Raw genomic sequence first — 18,384 nt, forward strand, 5'->3', positions numbered from 1 at the left:
GCACCAGGTTGGCTTTGTACTTACAGAGATTCACTGGCCTCTTCTTCCCAAGTGCAGGGATTAAAGGCACATGTGCCACCACACGGAGCTAGCCCAAACAATTCTTTTCAAATATGTCCAGATAAAAACAATTTCTAAACTTTCATACCCTCTTCGTGAACAGGAAAGCCAGCTGAGAGGCAGGTGTAGAGTCCTCTAGCAGTCCGTCTGAAGACTCAAACCTGTGAGAAGAGACCTTGGACATTGTCAGGGAATGAAGCTAGAGGAACATTCTCCCAGGATTCTACCACCTGAACCTTCTTTTTTAAGTACATGCTCCCCCGATGTGTTTATAAATGAGATTCCCTACTGCGTTCTCAAGCATCTTAATAAATAATCTTTATTTAAAGTATATCCTTTGTCCTACATGCAACTGGATTAGAACTCTGAGGTCTTCCCCTGCTCTCTGTAAGTAGAAGAAAAAACATATGAAATTGCTTACATAAAATATGCAAAACAGCACTCGGAGGAAATGGTGTTTCTTTTAAAACAACAATATTAAAATGCCGTAAAACAGGTATGCAAATCTATGCAGTAACAGAACCTGAAACAAATTATGAATCGAAATAAAGCCGTAACTGGGTGGCATGCATTTTCAGCAGAAACCTTATGTAAGCATATAGATTTGCAGTACAAAAAAGATGACATCTCTAAATTGAATATGCAGTTAAGTGGGTGCTAAACCTGACTATGCATTAGAATTAGATGGGATTTTTTTTTTTAAAAATAACATATTCCAAGGCCACTTCACAAATCAGCACAGACTAAAACAGCATGACTGGAACCCTGAAAACTGATGTTTTTCTGTAGTCCTCAGGAGCCTGGGCCTCACGTCAACTTTGTACCACTAAACACTGACACACATTTAGAAACCCATATCCCTGTTCGTCAATTCATTCTACAACTATTCTGCCAAATTGATTTTCTTGGAGGGGTAGAGAGAATGCCTCAGAATTTTCTTAACCAGTATGAAACCAATTGATCGTAAAAGCCAATTCTATCTCATTTAAGCAGTTTATTCACTTGACAGCCTGTTCTCTTAATTTGATCAAAAAAGGCTATGTCTGTTTTGTATACAAACATCCTTGTATGTTAAAAATTGAAAAATTGCAGCTTTCCTTCGACAGGTTTTAAAACAATCAAACGCAGTCCAGAAAAGCATGGAGGTGACCATGTATCTGTCTGAATCTGTTTGTTTTCATCTGGTCCTCACTCTGTTTGCATAAACAGACCACGGAAGTGGTTCACCTCAGCTCAAAATGCTCCACCCTGATGGTGGGCATTTAATTGGGTGGTCCCCAGAGGCTTATGTTCACAATTTTTTTTTCAAGAGATTTAAAACACATGAAAGCAAGAGAATAAAATTAGTCTGGATGATTCTTCATTGAGTCTGCCTATCTCCCCGGTGGACAATACTGATTTATATATTCAGAGAGCAGGGCGCTCGCTTTTGCTGCCCAGGAAGGGGCTTACAGAAACTGAGGTACACAAGCCAGGCAGTAGAGTAGCTTGGCTTCATTGTCAAAATATTCAAATCATCAAGAAGAGAAAGCCATTGCTTTCTGCATTCAACAATACTTGGCCTCAGCGGACTCACACAGCTTATTCTTCTGCTACACAGTGTGAACCCTGGCAGGGGGGCCCTGGCAGGGAGGGGCTCAAGCCCCTCAGCCTTTTCCACCTGCCCCACCCAGCACCACCTCACACACACACAGTGAACAGTGTCCAGGAGAACCTGGAGCCAGACAGGGCCCAGGGGACAATCCTGTGCATCATGCGACAATGTAACATAGCAGAGATGAGACCATTAGGAAAAAAAAAAAAAAAAAATCACCCATCTCACTTTGACGTGATGCCATTTGCAGACTACTTTTCAGGTCTTAGATTTCAACAGTGGAGGGAAAAAAATGGTTTTCAAATGTTAATTAAAAACAAAAACAAAAAGAAGAATCATGAGATAAAAATGATCCTATAAAATTAAACAATCCTAAGGCGGTATCTCAGAGTTCCAGAAGGACAAGAAAAACCATGTTTTTCTAAGAAGGGAGTTTGGCATGTGGTAAATAGAATCACATTAACTATTTTAAATGGATTTTTAATGCCATCCATGGACAACAAAAATGGAAGCTACGCCAATCTAGAGTGTATGATTTCTAGAACACATTTCTGCCTTAGTATCTTCATATTTTAGAACGTGCCTTTTCCCCAGTTAATGAACTGGGTTAGCTCCTGGCTGAGCTTTCAGTGAAACTCAAACTGAACAGAGAGATTTCTTCCAGTTTCAGCTTGTCCACTTTGAGATGCTCCTTTTTAAAGTAAATGCCTGAAACTTACTTCTTTATGTCTAAGGATCTGAGTGAGAGTGAACTGGACAGGGCCAGATACTGGCAGCTGTGCTCTAACTTTCAGTAAAGATGTACAGGGCTTGCTTAGGAAAGCCTCTCAGATGCGTCTTTTTCTTTTGAAGACCATGACCTCCTATGTAATGGGGCCCACCAACTTGGAAACTTACAGTTAAATATATCTCATCACAGAGAGATGGATCATGGACCTTGAGAACCTATCTCTGAAGAGACCCTAGGGGAGACCACATTTACTTCCAAAGAATGCCATTTTCAAGAAGACCAGGCTGACAAAGGGTCACATGAAATTTTAAGATTTAGGATCCTCATATCTGGCTTCTGCTCTTTGATTTTAGATAATCTCTGTATTCCCCATGCATGAAATTCAAGGTTTCAAATAATTCCTGATGTCAGAATCCTCCCAAATTGCTATCTTCAATCCTGAACTTTTTTATAAATCCAGAAAGAAAAAGCTACTCCCTTCCTACTGCCCCTCATGGGTCACACTGTCTCTCAACTCTGTGCCCTTTCAGAGTTCCCTACTGTGCCTTTCCTATGGCCACGAGATCAGCACAGGTGGGAAGTTTCTAATCTTTCATCTTTTCTCCCAGCCAAAGGCAGACAAAACCTGAAGCTTCTTTGTTACCATTTAAACCTACCACAGGAATTCTGCAGGATTTGTAACTCAGGAAGAATTTAAACAACAGAAAGACTTTTCCCTTCTTTGCCATGTCACCCCAGATCCAGTTTGGAAAGGAAAAAGCAATCTCTAAGTGTGGCAAGGGGGCCCTGGGACAGGATCCCTGACCAGACAGCTGCGTGGGAGCATCTCTGTGAGGGAGGGAAGCCAACCTCTGCTGGGCCTCCAGCCTCCACTCCCCACCCTGCACCGACAGCTGCAAGGCTTCAAGTCACCAGTACTGTGATATATGGAAGGGCAAAGGGTCAGTCCCTCACCTTTCTGGCGCCATGAAAATCTAAGTTCAAGGAAACACTCTGCCAGTGTAAGAAAGGCACCTAAGACGGGTCTAGATGGCATTCTCTAGGTTTTCTTTCTTCTTGGGGCTGTAGACTCAAGGATGGTGGCTCGGGAGAAAACCCAGCTCTCTGACCTTGTACAGTGAGATTCAGATTTATGGGTAATGCCTCGGTAAGGAGCCAAGAATCATCCTTAGAATTTTGCCTCTCCCCTAGACTTGCTAGGACTTCTGGGACTGAAACCAATCTGTCAAAAGCAGACAAAGGCCACCCGGGTTTGCAGAAGGAAGCACAGGCCCTGAAGGTACTGGTGGGGCAGGCCAGTGTTTTAGTACCCTGGAGCAGATAGAGCAGGAAGACCGGAGACAGGGCTTGATGTTAGAGTGTACTCATGAGATTCACTCCTCTGATTCCTATGAAAATCCCTAGAAAGGGAAAGGCATACAGTGTTATTTAAGGCCTTTATCTTAAGCTCTGAATTTGCTTTTAAGCAAACAAACAAAAACAAAGGAGAGCCTACTTGGAAGAGGCAGGAGGTAGAGGGCAGAGCAGTTGCAGACTGAGGTCCAGGAAGCCTGGACTGTATTCCTAACCAAGATAGACTTCCTCGTCAACAGGCTGGGGCAGGGAGTGGCCAGATGATTTCCCTAAGATGAAAATGATGAGAGCTAGAACCAAGGTGCTTCAGGAGAGATGTGATTCTACCCCTAAGACAAAGAAAAGAAATGCTTGAAACAAGATGGGTTAATTCAAAGCCAATGCCTATAATGATAGGCACTTGAGGTACCAATGACATGCTTGGGTTTGGGGGAAGGAGCTAATATTTGGAGGTCAGTCAGATCCTCCAAGCCAATTCCACTTCATCTGTGGCTGGAAATGGCTTCTGGAACAGTGACCACTCATGGGGCAGAATGGACAAAGATGATCCACTTAGACTTCCCATCTGTGGTACCTAAAACCAAGGGGGAAAGAATGGGACGGACAGTAAAGGAAGGCACAGTCCACTCCTTCGTTCCACACAGAACTTTCCCATGGTCTCTGAAATGTCCCCCAAGCTGGTAAGCACAAAACCAGGTGCCAGGACTGTGGAAGGGCAGCATTTGAGATCTACACAGGTCTCTGAGTTTTGGGACTGGCTCCCCTACCTTCTAAATCACAAAGGTCCTGTCAGAGTGATCCTTGCTGGCATGCTAATGCATTCCTGTCACCTGCCTGTTTGGAATTCCTCAATGGCCCCATTAGTTTCTGTCAGTTCAACCAAGAGACCTGTCTAATCAGAACCACTGAAAGTTATTAATCAGGAAACAGTGTGTTCAGGCTTGTGTTACAGAAAGAGACCACACACAGTAGGCAGGGAGTATGCCTTTGGATTCACCACTGCTATACATTACAACAGGTAAATAGTTATTCTCATAGAGGGAAAAATATCAGCACCACCAACAAAAACACTGCCCACAAAAAAATTAATGGAGCCATTCTGCTCCGTTTCTCTATAACACCATTTAGAGAGTCTCTAATCTTCTCTGAATCACAACCAGCAGCTCTCCTGCACACTGTGAACTGAATAGATGGGCCAAATGAAAAGCATTAAAGAAAACAACATAAAATGACTGTGATCTTAATGTGGCTCCAATTTACATGGTGATTGTGTGCGCTCTTTATGAATCACTTTTAATTCCTGCTGCTGAGACAAAAAGGGAGAATTTTACCTTGGTAAGTACTACATAATGGGTCAATTGCATTATTCTCTCAATAAACTATGTTAGCTATGGTGTAAGCACACATCATTTCCAGGATTGTTTTAAATACTGATAGGGAAATGAGCCACACTGGCTAACTTGAATACTATTCTATACTCTTCTCCGAGAATACCCACTGCCTTTCCTTTTGTTTTAACTGCTAATGGAGAAGGAAAGTAGTTTTAAAGATTTATCTATTTGTAATGTGTATGAGTGTTTGCCCAAAATGTATGTAAGTATCCCATGTGAGCTATGGATTGAGGAGGGGGTGACTCTAAAGAACAGGGCAAGACCACTAAAGGCAAAATGTCAAGCCCCAACACTCCACCTTTGCATAAGTATTTTTTTTTTCACTAAACTGAAACACCCAGAAGACAGTACTTGACCTTGACCTACCCAGTGATTTACTTTGAGAGCCAGAAAAGGATAGAGATGAGGTGGCAATTGATGGTAAGGCACCGGTGGACTTTTCTTTGTGAAAAGACTAAGGAAAAGAAATACATCAATAACAACTCAAAGCCATCAACTGTCACTTCACAGACAGAAATCCACTACAGGCCTCAGACTAGTCGCACTGTAGAAATGTCAGCATGTCAGCCATAACTTTGACTAGTCCACAAACCAAGACAGCTTTCATATGTTTTGTTCTCATGTCAAAACCCTCCCAGCTCTACAGTAAAATCCAGTCTGAATATGACCCAAGTTGGGACTTCTCCTACTGAGTCAAGGTCTTCTTGCATTGCTGAAAATGTCTTTCCTATTCACTAAAAATGACAATAAAACTTCAAAATAAACAAACTACAGAATGTATACTACATATTTTAACTTCTCATCCATCTATCCATTCAGACCTATAGTGTTTAATAAGCCTTATGGTATCATTAAAGAATGAGGTATCTCCTTTCCCACTTGGCTGATTACAAGATAGCTATTCTGAAATATAAAAGTACTTAGGATCACATCCAAGGTCAGATACTACTAAGTATGATCTTCAGTAATAATGCAATACCTAATTATTTAATCATACTGTTAGACAGGTTGTAACTTGAGAATAATCTAGCAGTTGGGTTTGGTTTAGGGTCCTATGAAATCAAAGTGGCTGTATAGGATAGAGATCTCCCTCATTTCTCACATGGGGGGTGTTTATTTGCTTCCTTTAACAAAAGATTCATAACCTACAATGGCAGAAAAATGAATTAAACACACTGTCAGGGGAGGTTTTATTCTATATTATCAACATATCATAGAATTAAATCATCTCAAATGCAAGCTAAAGTTAGTCAGATAAAAGTCTGCGGCACTATTAATTAAAAGCCTTTTCATCTTCTTAACGAAAATATCTATACATGACACCAAGAATCTTTTTAGCAATGAAAACAGAGGCTGGACCCAAAAGAGACAAATCCCTATGTTTTTAATGTCTCCTCTTAAAGGGGCTCATGGAGTGCCAGAAAATTATGAAGGAAAAAAAAAAAAACAGTGTTTGCTAATGCTCCATAAAGGAAAGATTTTTAAAAAGCAACACTCACTGACCAGGTACAACAGACCAATCGGGTTTTCCCAAAATTTAGGATTTGCAGTTGAAGCCTAGTTAAGTAATTACATTCACAGGAATGCACAGGGAGCCATCAACCCCCATTCATTCAGCCACAGTTACTGAGCCAAGAGCTCTGCCAGGCTGGAAGATATAAAAATGAATACGACACAGCTGCTTTACTTCCAGCTTAAAGAATACACCTAAACAAAGACCTATGGGGCTGTGTTAAGTGCTATGGCCAAAGTATGCACAAAGGGCTGGGGCCAAAGGAAAAAGCCATAAATTCTTTCTGGGAAATCGAGAGAGTGAAGGGGGGACAGCTAAGAAAGGGCGGATGGCTCCTCACGATAAACTACAGTTTACTATGTTCTGAAAAGGAAGGTAGTAATCTTAAGATCTATAAACTATCGTTATTCCAGGAGCGGTCTTGGTCCACTATCAGTTTCATTTACTTTGGACACATACTTCTATTTAAAGCATTCTAACAATAAAAAACTTTTTGATGGGTAATCATTATATTACCTTAATAATCACACAAGATGTGATGGTATGAGTCCCTGGCATGTACTTAGATCTCAACTTCAAAGATGTTTTGGAAAAAACAAATGAAAAACAAACTTTGGAGAAGTCACACATAATATTAATTCTTCTTCAAGTTAAAAAAAAAGGCATCACCTGATTATATCATGGTCCACATTTGTCTTTATGTCTGTGTCTTAAAAAGAGAAGGGAGTGTTGAATAGAGTTCTACTTACCATCATTCATTATGCATACCATATTCCTACTTATAGCATAGTTGTGACAAAACCCTCATTGTTCATTGCACACTAGCCCCAAACTTGAGTCATTCTAATGTAAGCATGAGAAACTCCAAGCTCCTTTGGGGTGAATTTTCAAATTCCTCTGTGTTAAATTGAGGTCTAATTTTCCCTGTGCCTGGTTTTCACAAGAAGGTCCATTCTACCCCGTGTGCTCCCTTTCAGCTGTCAATAAACAGAGGCAGTGAATTCCCCACCGCTTTACAAAGCTAGTTAGGCAGAGCCATTCATTCCTTCAGGAAAACAGGGCATTGATTTCAGCCAGTTCCCAGGGAGCAGCTGGAACAAAGAGATCAAAGGCCCACCTCTCTCTCAGTCCAAAGCTTTCATTAGGCCCAGCCCAGACAAACTGCGACAGGTCTTCTTGAGACCAGGAGAGGGCCCGACAGACCACCTCATGGTTCAATTCAAATTCATCCATTTCCTACATTCCAGTGACAGTCCAGAAAGCTAACCATGACAAACCTACACAATCGTCTGGCATAATATACTGCTCACTAGTTCATCCAAGGTCAGAGGGAGAAAACAGGCTCTGAGGGAAGCCCTGGGCTTCGAGGGCCTGCTGAGCCTCAATGGCTGACATTCCATAAATAAACTTCTCCCTCACTCCACTCTTCTTCCCCTGCCCTGTATCTCTAGGAGGGATGGTCCACTTGACGGTCTGAGATGTCTTTCATGCCACTGAACCCAAACTGTCTGGAAACTTTATTCCTAACCGAACAGTTGTGAGAATGCGGGGGACAGCTTTGGTGACAAGCAGCCCTTATCAATCCATTCCTGTGTTAACAGCGAAGCTGTTACAGCCAACAAACTCGAGGTCACTCTGACTGAAAACTGTAATTTCTAATTTCTAGGCTTTCCCAAAAGCATGATCCCCAGGGAAGGCCACACAGCTCAGAGAGGAATTTGGTTTATATAAATCCTGTTTGCAAAACAGAAATGGAAACAGGTGGGACAGTTACCTTTTTTTCCCTTTCTTTGATCTAGGGAATCTAGCTAGGTAACCAGGTCCTAAATAGCCAGCTGTGTGTGAAGGCTGTTTGTGCAAAGAGTAAAGAGGGCTAGCCAGGGGCAGAGTGAACCAAAGGGAGCCTGAAAGAAACTGTGTTTTCCCAAGGGGTTACTTCTATTGAACAAACAAAATTAAAAGGATTTCTAAATTTGCCCTTGAATTCAGAACTGCTCCTTTGACGCAACCTTTACAAAACCCTGGAATGAAATGTGTTCATTTCATTGTGGCTCACTCCATGTCTGTCACTCATCCTGAGTAAACACGAGAAGAGATGGGGTTCCTTTCAAAATTCCTAAACTAAAAGAAAATACACAAGACTGGAACGAAAGGTGTGGAAAACCCAACTTCTTGACACAGCACCCAGCTGCCCACTTCCAAGCTTCAGTCCTGTCCTGGGCTCCCCACTGAGTTCCTGGGCCTGCAATTCACTGCTTCTATCTTTAATACTGAAGAGGTAACACAGAGGGTACTGAACAGCCCTCTGTGAAAGGCTTCCACTTATTTTCTAGGTTAGACAGAAATGAGATAAAAAAAAAAAAAAAAAAAGCCAAGGCAGCAAACTATGACAGCAAAGGCCTGCAATCTCAGCATGGCACTCAGTCGCTGAACATACTGGGTCAGGAGTTCAAGGCCAACCTAGGCTCTATAAAGAGACCCTGTCTGAGGAAACTAAAGAAGAAAAAAAAGAGACAAAAGGGGAAAGAGAGAAAAGTATAAAGTCCCCAGAGGAATGAAAGGTGGCTTGTGACGAAGACAGGTGACTGTTCATCAAGAATGTTAAGCTAAATCTAGCCACTGACTCACTTTAAGTTAAGGGTTACACTAAATGTCTCCATCTTCCTGGTCTTATGAAATGAAGACAGAAATATCTGTCAAGAATTTCTTTACAAGGTACTGTGAAATTAGCATGCCTCAAAAACTCGCTTCTTAAGGGAAGCTAGTCTTATGAACATAATTACAGGTCACTCTGACTCAATAGAGGTTCTCTGGAAACTCATTAAGTTCCTCTAAATCAAATTATTTTTCAAAAGTCCTCATGAAATTTACTACTTAAAGAAAGCCTGTGGCAAGGGTTAAATACACTCATCGCTTCACTTGCCTCTTTCAGAAGCATTTGCAAAGAACTGAAACTTTACAACTCGATCTTCCTCACAACCGACTGACACATTATGAATCTGCTTTTCAGAGCTGAGGAAATGGGTTTTGCCAAAGTCATACAGTAGCAGGATGGAAACTTCAAGCATTTGGTCTCTAGACCTCACACTGTTCCCGTTATACCCTGCTACTGTGTACTATGGATATAATTATCCACTTAAGTCCTCTCTCCCTAACTATACTTAATAAGCGATCATGTTATTCCTCTTAATAACCCTTCTTCATATCCCACTCTCCCAATTTCATTATCTATCGTCTATCTATCTATCTATCTATCTATCTATCTATCTATCTATCTATCTATCATCTATTTATGTATCTATCTATCACCCATCTAGACTATAAATATGGGAATCACTTTATAATAAAGCTTATTTTTTATTGTAACAGTACTTGTTGACTAGTTGTTAACAAGTGTGAACAAGACAAAAATTCATGCCCTTCTAGAGCTAGCCTTTGAGCTGAAAAGAAGACAAAATATATATCAGATGTTGATTAGGAAAACAGTAGGAATGTTAGGAAGGTAAGGGAAACAGTGGCAATTTTTAAATGGCTTGTCAAGAAAGCCTGTGTGAGAAAATGTCAATTTTAAGGAAGATCTGAAGCTTGTTAAGGAACCAGTAGTACAGCTATTTGTGGGAACAACTGTAAAACCTGAAATAAAAATAACAAAATGGGACAGCTGAAGCAGTGTGTGTGTGGAACAGGAAAAGATTAGTCAAGAGGTATAAGGGGGGCCTATTGTGTAGGCACTGATAAGCCTCTGTAAGTGAGCTAGGGAGGCACCATAGATCCTGGTCAAAAATTAACATGATCAGACTTTTAAGTAACTTACAAGGTTGCCATTTAGAGAAAGAGGAGTATAAAAAGTACCGAGCCAAATCAGGTGATCCTGGGAGCCATGACAATGGGCAGATCATGAAAGCCTGCACTGCTGTGGTAGCAAGTGAAGGGAGAAGTGCTCTCGTACATGCAGAAAGAGGAGCTGACAGCAACTGCTGCCAGCTGGATGTCAAGAACAGAAAGGAAGACAGAGAAGACTGTATTCATGTGTCTATCTGCTGATAGCCCCCAGTTAGGTGAGACAGCATTTCTAAAACAAAAGTCAAGATACTGACTTAACAAGTTCCAGAAGATACAAACTTATTCTGGCAGTTTATATCAGCTTCTTCTATTGTTAACAGATTAAAAATAAAGGTGCCCCAGGCAACAATAGTTATTTGATATCATTTTTAACATTCATTTACAATATTAAAGTCTTCTGTATCAAAATCAAAAATGGCACAAGAATGATTTGGGTAGAGATAATAATGGACAACAGTCTAGATCCATACTAAAACATGTGGCTCTTACCTATAATCATGCTGGAAAGGAGTCACTCAAGAAACACATGCTTCTAAGCCCAAAGTGGGAGTAGGCACCAAAGCTCCTCTACTAGCATTGGGGGATAAAGTGAAAAAGATCTTAAAGTACCAATCTGTAGACAAAATCATGAGAATATTTTGCCCAAGACATTTACAAACATATTCCCTTGTGATGATAGAAGGCTTAATGCTGGAGAGGGGATTTTTCTTTTTTAAATGGAAGGGAAAAAAAAAAGAAATAGCAACTTACAAAATCCAATGACAGGGTGCACAAATCAGGCAGGAACAATCTGAAAGCAAACAAAAAGTGTCTGTGAGTATCACACAACAGTTGAGTGTACACTGGTTAATGGTAGTTTTGAGACCATTGAAGATTTGAGTTCAGTTTTTATGACAGCCTTGACTTAGTTCCCCCAGCATCAAGGTTTCACAAAATTACATATAACGTTACAACCTAAATTCTGTTAACTCAATTCAGAGTCTTTTGAGATTTCTCCAGTTTTGTTGTATATGTACATTTACTTCTGTAAAACTTTGCCAGACACACAGGCTCACATCACCACCGAAGTCAAGACACAGAGCAGGACCCCACCACAAGGGGCTCCCACATTCTTCCACAGCCACAGCCATAAGTACCATCAAGCTAATACCTATTTCAGCATTAAACATCTATCCACTTATTAAGAAAAAATAAATAAATACCCCCATACTTAAGCAACTACTACCAAGTTGTACATCAAATCATGACTTAAAAGATCTCTTTTTATGCGTTGGAATAAGCTTTAATTCAGAAAACATGTTTTCTTTCTTCTCATTGGTATTGCAGGACAAAACACTTATTTCATAACCTGAGCAGTTAAAGTGGACATGTTCTCTGAACTCTCATTCCATATTTTCAACATATCTCTAATAAGAAACCTTTGGATATTTGCCATTGTACGATATAAGTGTTTTACATATTACTTCATTTAATATTCAGAAACTAGTATCACCCCTGAGTGACCCGGGAGAAAACTAAGAAACTAAGAAGTTGAATGTAATTTAAGAAGTTATATGTAATTTAAGAAGTTACATATTAAATTACATATAACTAAGAAGTTATATGTAATTTACACATGGGGTGTTTGGGACCAGATCATTGCATCCAGGCTCACCTGTCCTACAAGAAAATCAATAATAATGACATCAAGATATGTTGCTCTGTCATCATAAAACCTCCAATTACTGCAAGATTTCACCTTAATATAGAGCAACTGACGAGGAAAAACGCCCCCAAACAATGAAATTAGTGTTCTGTCAGTTTGTGAGACAAGCTTGTATTATATAACCCAAACTGGGCTGGAATTCTCAATTCTGTGTTCCAGTCTCTAAGTGTATGCATCACATTAACCAGACCCAAACAGTAATTTACAAAATGAAAATTGTTCTTTATTCAAACACAAAATGATAGAAAATGGTCAAAACAAAACAAAAAGCAATGAGCTGAGCACACAGGGAGACCTCTATTAGAACAACACACCCTTAAGCAGCCCTTGAATTGCTCTCCTGATGATGCCAGGCAGATGCATACACACGTCCACGCCGACCCTTGAAAAAGCTCATTCAACTAACAAAGGTGATGATGAGGAGGGAAATTTTCAGTCACAGATAAAAAGCTGCAAAATTAGGCTCTTTATCCAATAGATATATCTAAAAGCCTAAAGGTAATGTCCAGATAATGATAATAATTCAGCAGAATACTTACCAGGACAAAATTTCCATAGGTTTATTAGCTTAATGATATAACATGATTACTGAAGATTAGTAGCTATTTTCTCTTGCAAAACCAAACAACACATTTATGCATAGCTGTGGCAGGCTGGCCAATTCGAGAATACTTAAGAGGCACCTGCTCAATAAGCCACTGATATCTGTTTCAGATGTTCAGGGTATGCTTTGCTTACAAATGTCCCCTTAATGGTCTAGGGACAGTAGGTGGCCAAGGAAGACAGACTCATCACCAGCACAGGCTGGTGTGCATATAAGTTATAAATAAAAACAAGGGAGTGTGATGAGTTTTGCTTCCACCTGAAGCCACATAATCTATCAATAGTTTTAAAATGCTTATGTTTTATTCCATTTATGGAGCCCATTATTAGTATTTTAACTAAGCTTTATAGTTTCTCTTAGTACCTCAAACACACTTTCTTCACTGTGGGAATATGTATACATACTAAACACTGTAACTCTAACAACTTGCACTCACAGAGTCCAGAGACTGTCAAGCTTCATAATGCCTCCCCATACTGTGGTCATTTCACATATATTTCCTCTCTTCCAGCTGCCCTTCCTACTGCCAATGCTTGTACACATGTCCACCAACACCCTTGCCTCAAGGTTCACTGAGAAAACAAAAGCTACTGGATCTCACCCTTCCAACTCTAAATACACAGAACTCCCTCCAGCCGCAAGGAGACATCTTCCTAGAACCAGAAGACAGTCCTTATCTCTCCATCTAAAATTTTCTCTGTTATCACTCCTCCCCTTTCCACTAAGACACATGTCCCCACTACAACATACCCTGGTATATCCCTTCTTAAAAAACAAATACTTCTTGATCTAATGGTACCCTCCAGCTCTGACTCAACGTCTACCCTTTCTCAGAGAAACTTCTGGAAAATCATCATTGTCTTGCTTCCAACTCACTTCCCAACTTCCCAACTTGGCCCTTCTTTGAAACACATTGTCAAAGGGTCCTTATTAACGCCATTAAGAAAATCTTATTCTCATTTTAAAATTCAGGAGATTGATGCTTAAGAGATTATAAGGTTGAGAGTGAAGATAAATCTTTGGAGATTATCCAGAGCCCACGGTCATCTCAAAGAACTTCCTTAGAACATCAGACTAGGTGAAGCCTTCAAGTACCCTACACTTCTTTCCTTTCTTAGGTCATCCTCCCTGAAGAAAAAACAGACTTACTCCTTAGAATATCACTAATTTTCATTTGAGAAAGGACCTTTCTGTACCCATATTTCTGCATTACTTATTTGGATATATATATTAATATTCTTGATAACCTGAGGTGTAGGTGATTCTATCTCCTTGATAAAATTCAGTCGTGGCTGAAAGAAAATAAAAACCCTTCCTGATACCACATTGTTAGAGCAAGCACTTGACCTTGATCACCTGGGTTCCTGATGGTAGGCTTCCTGTGCTTTGTAATGGTTCCCATTAAATGGTGACATGGTAAGAGTGCCAGTCTTATTACCTCCCCAAAAGAAGAGAATTTAGAGTTGATGTAAATTCATTACAGTTCCTTAGAAACTGATTTCTCTCTCACAATGTGACTGTGAGAATTTGCATTGTCAAGATAAGATTGTCAATGCAGGTGATCAAAGCACTTACCTCCCCTGGCAATAGCTCAAAGCTGACTTAGCATTGGAAAAGTTGGGACTGGCCTGTAGGTCACCCCACTTCCTACCCTCGTTTTTCTAGGCACAAAGACACCTGTGCTTTCTCGGAACTGCCACAAGGCCTGGGTGAACAATGGCTCTGCCTGGGATCCATGCTTCCTCCTAGGCCTTCTCTAGCTGCACAATCTCACTGAAGACAGAAGTCCCAGGATCTATGGGAGATTACCGCCACTCTCAGCTGCATGTGTGTCAGGCCCGTAAAACATAGATTCTACCTCTCAGCAGCTTCCAGTGGCATGCTCTTTTTCAGATACATGCTTTTAAAGAGAAGTGGGTCAGCTAGTATTGGATAGCCTGTGCTGGAGGGGTAGGGATAGAACGCAAAGATATACCCTTTATGGCATATAACAGGGCTCAGGGCAGAAAATGATAACCAGATGGGTCAGGATCATGGACCAGCTTACCCCATTTTCTTTCTAGGAACGTTTCCCTGAGTAAACATTTTGCAGTTTATATGAGGTAAATTTGTTAAGAAAAGATCAAATGTATTTTAGGTTTAGTTTATTGACTCAATTTACAACTCCTAATATTTAGATATATGAAAAAATCTTTTTTAATATTCCTGAGTCAATCTACCCCCTTACAGTGAGGCAGGAACATGCATGTAGTTCTAGACTACGAAGGCCGGCCTTCGCTGCAGAGTAAGACCAGTTAAGAGAGGATGTCAGGAAGACTGTGAAGGGTTTAAACTCAGGAAAACGTTGCCAAGTTAAATTGCCTGAAGGACACATGACAGAGACAGGACTGAATAAAGACTTGGCTTTTCTAAGAAAAGCCATTGAGTCCCAGACAACTTCACTGAAGTCTATGAGAAGCCACAGAAATGAGACTGTAAATCTATGACATTCATCTAATCAAAAGGAAAAAATATCAAGGCCATGTTTATTAGCACACAGGACTGCCTAAAAACACAATACATAAATAAATACCCAAAAAAACTGCTGCCACAGACAAAGGCCTCTCAGGCTGAAGTGTTAAAATGACCCTTTGGCCCTCATACTTCCGCTTGTAGGAAGTGAGTAAAAAGAATTGGTTAGTCCCAAATGAGGCAGTTTTTGTAACCCTCACTTCCAATGCAGCTAAGAACAGGAAGATACTCAGAACAATGACCAGACAGATAGACGCAGGACCCAGGAAGAAGCATTTTGCTTCCTTTGTCTCAAACTTGCTGCAGGCCAATCAACTTTTCCAAGTATAAACTTATAATAAAAAATATCACAGAATAGGTTTGGATCTGTATTATTTTTATAACTCCAAAGAGATGGCAGGAGTCCCTAATTTTCCTGTACATCATGGATTTCAAAACCTCACACTGAATGGCACATCCCTGTGTTCTACACAGCACCCTCTAGAGCTATGAACATCTTCCCTGGGCTTTTAAAAAGCAATTCTCTAGATTGCAGCTTGAAATATCTCTTTAGAGTGCAACAAGGTATTACGCTAAAAGCTTATGAAGCAGACATACTTCACAGAAGGCCAGCCAAATGAACAGTTCCACCTCACACAAGCTCTCAAAATCTCAACCAGGAGCCACAGTAATAGTGCTGTAAAAATAACTGACATTATGCCTGTTAAGATACATGACAGGGAATGAGAGACAGCATAGTAAACACGAAAGCAGCTTGTCTCCATTTCAACCACTCTATCGTAGATGGCTCGGGTACACATGGAATGAGTCCTTCACAATCCCTGTGTCAATGTGCAATGCATCTCGAGACCCTCTGCTCCACAAGGAATTAAGGTTAGATGAGGCAGAAGGGTGGGGCTCCATCTGAGTGGTTGTCAGTTTTCCTAATGCTGTGACCTTTAATACATTTCCTCATGCTGTGATGACCCCAACCATAACTAATTTTGCTACTGTTATGACTCCTAATATAAATATGCAGGATATCTGATATTTGGCCTCTGTGAGATTTCTGATCCTCTCTCGCCTTTTCTCCCGGGATTACAGGCATGAACCTTCACAAGAACCACCTGAACAGCCCCCAACTTACATTTAAATCTACTAGGTCTAGGTGATACTTTTGGTGACTATGGGCAGCATGCCACCAATCCAAAGCAAGTGACAACTATTGGGTTATCAGCAAAAACCAAATTAAAAAAAAAAAAACAGCTCATATATTTGTTAAAGGGAAGCAAAGAAAAGATAGAACACAAAAAGGGGTGAAATTTGGGCTAAAGGTGTTAAAGGGCTAAAGGTGTGTGGTAGAAAACCTGCCTAGCATTTTCAAGGCCTCCGGTTTGAATCCCAGCACTGCAAAAACAAGTAAAAATTCCAAACAATGAAATATTGAGCAAAGTGTTTTCTCATTATTGCTCTGAGCCCAATGAAGAATATTTAAAACTTATCCATTGGTAACAATAGAAATTAGAAGGGAAATGTAAAGAAGGCCAGAGCCCACTGGTTTTCTGCATATCTAGCGTGGTCCCAAAGGGCAGACTTCAAGCAGAACAGTGGCAAGGAAGGCAAAGCCACCTCCCCGTTGGCTTTACTGTAAATATTTCTGCTCAGTAATTTCATTTATTTAGCCATTTATTTTTAGCACCAAGGCAATACAGCATAGACAAGCAAAAGCTTTAGAATCAGACAAACCTGTTTTGCAACTTACTAACTATATGGTGTTAGGCAAGTTTCTTGATCTCTTTGCTGAGTTTCTTCACAATTGGAAACAGAGATAATTCTACTTACCTTGCAAAACCAAGCACAATTACCATGGGTATTTTAATAGTGGAAGCTATTTAGCAATAGTTTTTTGTACCATGCAGGGCGTTTGAACAGAATCTCTAAGAACCTGATCAGCTAGAAATGACATTAAGATGAAAAAAAAAATGCATGATGAAAGCTGACAATTTTATCAGGTATCTTCAGGACTGGCTGCAAAGCTCTCCTCTAATGGGGAGGAGGTTCCCCCTATCAGTGGACTTGGAAAGGAGCACGGTGGAGATGAGGGAGGGAGGGAGGGACTGGGAGGGAATGAGGGATCGGGACACGGCTGGGATACAGATTTAATAAAATGTAACTGATAAAATAATAAAATAAAATAAATCATACCGACAAAAAAAAAAGCTGACAATTTAAGAAGAATGATGGCTCACAGGTCATAGGGTTCTGATCTAGGTAGAAGGATTATAGTGTATCTTCAGAACAGGACCTAGAGAGTTTTGGTTGCAAGTTAGTTGAGGTGAATGTATTAAAGGTAAGGAAATAGCACAGGGAGGACTGTATCCATTGACCCCGCAGAGGGAATCTTCTGAAACTGGTGAGAGGTGACGGAACTGGTGGAGACTGGTGAGAGGTGAAGGCTACCTGACCATGGACTTGGTTTAAGAAGCAGCACATATGGGGAGGCCAGTAAAGCTGGAGGTGAACAAGGAGGGGCCATGACAGCCTAGGAACCATGGACCTCTTCCCACAAGGACGGGAATGCCCAGTGTCTTAGCAAGTGGCCATCCTACGTGATGACGAGGGAAGGAAACTGCAGCAGGAAAACTCACACAGGAAAACAAGGGCCGAAAGCTATGGGGCTGATAGGGATGCAAAAAAATAACAAGAAGTTAGAAAGCTTAATTTTATCAATTAAAAAGATAAATGAGCTTTCCCACATTGGTACAGGTAGGCCCATCTTCTAATATTCAACATAAATCTGACTGACCTTTAAGTTCTCAAGAACATGGATGTATTCAAACCAGCAAAATGCACCGCCTGGCATGAAACTGCTCAAAATATTGCTGGTGAATAAATATACAGTAAAAATTCTAAACACAAAATTAAGAAATCCAATATTTGGCTAATGCAATAAAAGGTAGACTCACTTTCCCTTTCTGTACAGTGGGGTTTGCCATATTTATGCCAAGTGTTGACTTTGTTCATGCAAAAGCTCTATCTCTAGCGTATCAAAAACTCAGATAAAAATCGCTCCAGAAAGTCTGGAAGGTTGCCATCTTGGT

General features: G+C 40.5%; 1 protein-coding gene across 2 annotated transcripts in view; it reads right to left on the reverse strand.

Annotated features, from left to right (window-relative positions):
* The window catches only part of Plagl1 (PLAG1 like zinc finger 1), a 42,850-nt gene that overhangs the window by 15,698 nt on the left and 8,768 nt on the right, over positions 1-18,384 (reverse strand). Inside the window, exons 2-3 of one of the 2 annotated variants that reach the window (XM_055627740.1) lie at positions 11,235-11,274; positions 149-221 (exon numbers count right to left, since the gene is read on the reverse strand). The gene's annotated coding sequence lies outside the window, so the exon portion shown is untranslated. Of the gene's footprint in view, positions 1-148; positions 236-11,234; positions 11,275-18,384 lie in introns of both variants that reach the window. The other variant, XM_055627739.1, reaches the window with a different exon arrangement.

The sequence above is a fragment of the Psammomys obesus genome, unplaced genomic scaffold, assembly GCF_907164565.1.
Source record: "Psammomys obesus unplaced genomic scaffold, mPsaObe1.curated_primary_1811, whole genome shotgun sequence".
Taxonomy (NCBI): domain Eukaryota; kingdom Metazoa; phylum Chordata; class Mammalia; order Rodentia; family Muridae; genus Psammomys; species Psammomys obesus.